This window comes from Trichosurus vulpecula, chromosome 4 (assembly GCF_011100635.1).
Source record: "Trichosurus vulpecula isolate mTriVul1 chromosome 4, mTriVul1.pri, whole genome shotgun sequence".
In the NCBI taxonomy this organism is placed as follows: domain Eukaryota; kingdom Metazoa; phylum Chordata; class Mammalia; order Diprotodontia; family Phalangeridae; genus Trichosurus; species Trichosurus vulpecula.
Genome location: NC_050576.1, coordinates 293,359,647 through 293,366,474, shown reverse-complemented (window position 1 = coordinate 293,366,474; position 6,828 = coordinate 293,359,647).

The following is a 6,828-nucleotide window of genomic DNA, read 5'->3' as shown; positions in this document are numbered from 1 at the left end:
AGTATATCCACCTACATCAACTGTCCAGAGATATTTTCAGGCACTGGTTATTCCATCAAGATGACGTCTTATATTTACATGACCTTTTGTCCTCTTTAAAAAAACCCACTTTATATGTATTAGCTAATTTGCACTGGCAACAACAAAATTGAGACAAACAGGAGAGGTGCCAGCATCCCATTGTAACTAGGGGTTCACCATTACATATAGAATTGTCTTCTTCCCCCTCCCCCCTTCTTTTTGGAGCATGCTCAGTCACGATTTTTGGTAACCATGGAAACTTGAGTATGCAAATTTCCTCTGTCTGCCTCAGGCTATGAATGACATCACTGGGTTGAGTCTATCTTTGATTGCTGAACTAGAACTTGTGGTACATAACTAAAGTATCCACCTGCTCCTCTTCCTTTCCACCTTCCAAATATGAAGGACTATTTTAGATTTGTGCCAGGAAGAGCCTGGTAGAAGCTTGATTTCCCACCTAGTCCCATATAGCAATGGGAATGGGTCCTACCTAGGCCAGCCTTGTGCCTGGGATAGAACTGCCTTTTTTTTTCCTCTTGTTTTTCCTTCCCTAACTACATGACTAAGCAACCCAGAGATGGATGAATCCAGGTAATTTTGTGAGTTTCAGAGAGAAATAAAATCCTGCGATGCCCCTCAGATGTTCGATTGTAGTTGCTATGGTAGCAAAGTGAGTTGGTGCCAAGGGAACAGTCAGCATTGGAGAGAGAAGGCCAAACATAAAGATCATGCTTGAATCGCACTTGACAATTGATTGGACTGTTCTCAATAGAGATGGAATGTGAAATAGCTGATCAGGAGAACTGCCAAACTGTATTACGTCTTGATGAGACTTACGGCTAGACTCCCAGCAGATTGTAACCTAGCTATAAACTGATTTTCTGAATCCTGTTTAAATCATTCTGTTAAGACACACTGTGATTCTCTTGCTTATCGTTGCTTTCTATATGGGAATAAAACAACCTTTCTTATACCTAATGCTTTGAATATTTTATTCCCCCTTCCTTTGCTGGGGGCGGCGGGGGGGAACCCTAGACTACAGACAAAAATGAAACTATCCCCAGAGTAACTGTGTGTTCAGTCATTTTTCACTCATGTCTGACTCTTTGTGACCCCATTTGGGGTTTTCTTGGCAAAGAAACTGGAGTGGTTTACCATTTCCTTCTCTAGCTCATTTTGCAGATGAGGAAACTGAGGCAAACAGGGTGTGATGGCAAGCAGGGTGGGACTTTTTGCCTTTGTTTTTTTCTTTAGGAGTACTTCTTCGCACTAAGGCAGTCAAGTACTTTGATAAGTCTTTCCTTTCCAATGTAATGGGTGAGCAAAGTGAGACTTTTTGTTGTCTTTTGTTCTGGAGTGCTTCTCAGCACTAAGGGAATCAAATGCCTTTGATGAGTCTTGCTTTTGTTTCAATTGGGAGTCTTTGATTAAATCAAGAGACTTTGATGACCTGCTTAAGAAACAAGAAAGCCCAAGGGCCCAGGCCCCAGGCCCCATACCCTTTTGCTAAGCAGGTACTAAGCCCCAGGGCCCTGAGAAGTTTATATACCATCTGAGTTTTGTTTCTGGGGTTTCACTCATTGGAAGAATGGTCCTGGTTTGGCCAGATGAGATTCTGGGTAGCCATTAAGAGTCCCCCTCCTTTTGAAAACCCAGATGTTGGTGCTACTCTCTCTGGCAACTATGTATTGTGATTTGGTCAGACAGATAGACACCTGTCTGTTGGTTTCTGTTATTCTTGCTGCTCGTAATTCCTGTTTGTAATCTGTTTGTATTTTCTCTGAAAGTTCAGGGTGCTGACTTCCTCCCCTGAACTAAGTGAATGATATATGTATGTTTAATTAAAGTAAGATTGTTAACCCTTTAAAGTTGCTTTCTTTAGAAAAGCAGATCAAAGAACCTGTGCTAGCAGCCTTCCTGTGTGCTGGTGCTATTGGTCTTACACAGCCACAGTAGTAGCAAGTAGCATTGTTATTACACAGGGTTAAGTGACTTGCCCAGGATCACATGGCTAGTAAGTGTCTGAGGCCATATTTGAACTTAAGTCTTCTGGACTCCAGGCCAATCACTCTATCTCCTTCACCATCTAGCTGCCTCAGAATAACGGGGCAGGGGCTGGGGGGCCCCAAGGGAGATAAGCCAATGAATATGTCAATTAGAGAACCTACTTTCCCTGTTGAGAAGGTTGGCTTCCACCAAGCTACACTTTGGGTAAAACATAATGTCAGGTAAAGGATAAGAATTGATGTAGGTCCTTGTAATCTCAAACAAGCAGTGCCTACCAGTCACTGTGGTAGACTTATCTACTTGTTTCAGTTGGTCTCATGATCTCTAAATGCTTAAGTTGGTAGCCATTGGGAAACCCCTAGTTACACCATTTTTCAGAGGTCCCATGGAAATGTTTGGGTACTGCACCAAGAAATACGTTGGCTTCTCTTCTGAATTTGTGCGAACTCTTCTGTGCCCATTCACAGTTAATTCAGGAGGAAAACACTTTGGCCCTTAAGAGAATAGCCATCTTCAATCACTAATCCATGTAGTCCCTAGCTCCATAAAAGATCTCTAGTGGATGCTTGAAAGAAAGTATAATAATGAAGCATCAAAGCAGACCTTGTCCTTGAGTACTCATCTCCATCTTGCATCAGGCACAGGGTTCTGAGGTATAAAAAAACAATGCTAAAGGAGTGTGCAATGAAACACTTTCAAATCTTCACTATATAAAGAATAGGTGATTGAAATCTATCTGAATCAATGTTAAAGGTTTGGTCCCTAAAGTATTATCTAATCATGAAGTTTAATTAAAAGCCTGGGAGGGGAGAATCTTCTGTTTTTACACCACTTTCATTTCCTAATATATCTCTCCCCTTCCCCACCCACAGATCCAACTCTAATTATAACCAAAGATGAAAAGGCAGACCAGCAAAACTAACCAAGAGAGGGAGACAGAGAGACAGAGAGAGACAGGGAGAGAAAGAGACAGAGAAACAGAGACAGAGACACAGAGGCTGTGGTGAGGTTGTGGCTTGCCTACACCTAGGACAGATCAGAGGCGAGACAGAGAGCAGTCACACACACACACACACACACACACACACACGGAAAGAGAGACAGAGACAGAGATATTATTGAATCTCATGAAGCTTCATTTGTTTCCTAATAAGGATCAGCCCTAATATGGGACAAAACATCAACACGCGATTATTTTTAAAAAATACTTCTATAGCCTACCCCTCTGACTATTTAGGACCTTCTGCTACTGCTCTTATTGGAACCTGAGAGTGTGGGAAGCCTGACTACGGAAGAAGTGAATGGACTCTAGCAGCTGCTTCTCTTAGGGTAAGAGGGGATAATTTAAATGCTCACAGAAGTATCAGTTTTCAGAGGATGTCACAGCCCACATGCAGCTGAGAGTTTGACAAAAGTGTTATATAAGAGAAGAAGCCTTAAATTAAGAGTCAGGAGGTCAGGATTGTAGTCCCAGCTCTGCCTTTAACTAGCAGATCGCCCTTTCTGGGGGCTGCTTCACCTCTCTGCCTCAGTGTTCTTATCTGTAAATTGAGGGGGCTTGGACCAGATGGCCTCCCAGGTCCCTTTCAGCTCTAACATTTTACGATCCTGTGATATTTAAAAGCATCCAGCGTTAGAGGTGAGCCCTGTTTTCTGATGGGGAGATGGCCGAATCCATCCAGAACTTGACAGTTGTTTTGATGCCATCTTACCTTGGGACTTGGACTGAGTTCATGGGTTCAAAAAAGCATAAGGTAAGAGACTTAGAGTTGGAAGGAACCATCTAGTTCAACCTCCTCCTTTTGCATATGAGGAAACCGAGACTCAGAGAGGCTGTGGAGAGGTTGTGGCTTGCCCCCAGCTCGGACACATCAAGGGTGAACCTTGAACCCTGGACCTTCCTGAGGCTCCTAGACCTCAAGCCCAGCAGCCCATCCAGACTGTACCATGCTGCCTTTCTAACACAAGTCGGATCATTTGTAAAAAGTGAAACCTACCTCTCTGATAATCATGAGAGGAGGATAACTGCAGGGCCCTGAATAATCATGAAATGCTACACAAATTATCCATGATATGCATATCTATTGATGTCTTTGCACATGGGTAAGGGAACTATTTTGATGTGGGTGAGGGAGACTGGGTTTGGTCTAGTGAATGAATTTGAAAGTCATTTTCCCTACCTAAAGGTAGGCTAAAAAAAAAAAAAAGACAAAAAAGAACTACTGGAAAAATCTCTTCATTTTAACCCTCAGGTACATAATGGTAGTAGCAGTGGTGGTAGTGGTGGTGGTGGTGGTAGTAGTGGTGGTGGTGGTGGTGGTAGTGGTAGTGGTAGTAGTAGTAATCGTGGTGGTAGCAGTAATAGAAGTAGTAGTAATAGTAGTAATAAGGAGAAGCAATATGGCATAAATGGATAGAGAGCCAGACTCCAGTCAGGGAAACCTAGACTTACTGTTTCTTCTCTGAATGTATTTGCTATAAGACCCTGGGGTAAGACATTTGAGCCCTTAGCAACCCAGGCAACTTTCTAAGGCTATAAGTTGTAGGAAAGATGTGGACCTGCCTTAATAGATGGGTGTTTCCTCATCTGGAGTTTTCTCTAGTAGTGAAATCCCAAGCCCAATCCTCTTTCCTCCTCTCTCACCCCCAAATCAACAATTCTCATCTCTATAGTGCTTTAAAGTCAACCAGTTGGCTTCACATATATCTTCTTATTTGAGCTTCAAAGTGACACTCTGAAGTAGCTACTACAATGATTACTGTTATTATGATCATTATCTATGTTTTACATATGGATTTGCAACCTGAGATTCAGAGAGCCCAAAGGACTTTGCCCATGGCTACACAGCTACTAAGAATGGCAAAGGCAAGATTTTAATCTGGGTCCTCCCGACTCCAGCATTCTACCCTCCATGCTCAAATCTAGCAACATCAGTCCGAACAGTCTGAGGGAATGATTTGTGTAGATCCCTGAATAGCTCTCTGCCCACATATCTGCTATGACGTGTACTCTAGCACAGTGAGGTTTCTATCCTTTGCCTGTCGAAGTTGGGTTCCTAAGTCTTTGGTTTCACTGGGTACCAGGAGGCCCCTAAAAGAAGACCTAGGGCAGGGTTCTAAACCAGGGTCCGTGAACTGTTTTAACAAATCTTTTGAAAATGCTATCTCAATATCATTGATTTCTTTAGTAATCCAACGTATCTTCTTTTATGTATCTGAAACATGTTCCCAGAAAGGATCTACATTATTGTTATTCAATCTTATCTGACTCTTCATCATGATCCCATTTGGGGTTTTCCTGGCACAAATATTGGAGTGGTTTGCCATTTCCTTCTCCAGCTCATTTTACAGATGAGGAACTAAAGCAAAGTTAAGTGACTTGCCCAGGGTCATACTGACGATAAGTGTCTGAGGCCAGATTTGAACTCCTCAGGAAGAGTCTTTCTGACTTCAGGCTGAGCCCTCTATCTGCTGTACCACTCCAAAAGGATCTATAGGCTTCACCAGACTTCCCCAGAGGCCACAACAAAAAAGTTTGAGGACCTCCTGGTCCAGGGAGAACATAGAAATCAGAGTAAAGCCAAGTTTAATGGTTTCATTTAGTCTGAGCTGCTTGCGGAAGGGCATATCTTCCTAATCATTACAATCACAAGTAATCCTAGTGAGACTGCCCTAATTTCCAGAGTTCCCATGCCTTAGACACCTGCATTTCACATAAGCATCACTGCATTTACATTTCAAGAAGCAATTCTTTATTTCCCCTTTCTTACTCAATATATCCCTTGGTTGTTGAGATGCTTCTCTATTTGTATCTGTTATCTGTAAGTCAAGGAGGGAAGGGGTCCTTGGGACTGTCCTCTCTTGGTTGAGAAATAATCCTAACCCACTGTGATGTATTGCCTCCCCTTCATCTCCTTAGAGCCAGAATCTTCTCAATGTGCCCACCCCTCAAATATTCCTAAGTCATTGAAAAAAGAGGGATAGAAAAAATCAAAAGCCAAAAGGAGCAAGACTACTACTGAAAAGAGTTTGGCGAGCCCACCTCAGTGTCCAGGAGTTATCCTCCCGGTGCCCCAACCCTTACAGAATTAGTATTTTAGAATTTCTCACCAGCTTGAGTCTTCAGGTCATGAAGCTTCTCTTCTCTTTTTCTTCTGCAAGCCTCTTTTCCTTCTCTCCTTTCCTCAGCTCCTGCTCACTGACATCAGAAAAAAGGAGGCATTTCCCTGGTTGCTAAGAAACAACATGATAGAATTAAATGAAATGTTAAAAAAAAAAAAAGCACCTCCAAGTGGATGGGAAACCAATCCAGAAGTCTGTGCCAGGATGTTGCTATCCTGACCTAGAGTTTACATTATTTTTTTACATATCCAGGCATTGGATTTCTCAGCTAAATGATTAACCTGAAACATTTATGAAGGCTGACAAGTGTAAGAAGTCCATCTCCCTGGGCTCCCGAGAGTACTTGTATGCTGACGGTTGACTAGATTTAGCAAACAGCTGGGGAAAACCTGCACAGCTTCTAATCGTTTCATACTGTAATAACAGGCGATGCTCTTTTGCACATGACTGAAAATCATTCTAATCCCAAATCGCCTTAAGCTGTTACATCTTTTAATAGACCAGACCTGCAGGAGTAGTAAGTAATAACAGAAGAAGAACAGTTTTTCAATAATATGACTGGGGGTCCCTAGTACTTTTATTTAATCATAAAAAGCAGCTGTTTTATTCTCATGTGTAACAGTGCACAGCAAATGAAATAGAGAAAGAATTATGGCAAGATAGTAACTTTGTCCCAGG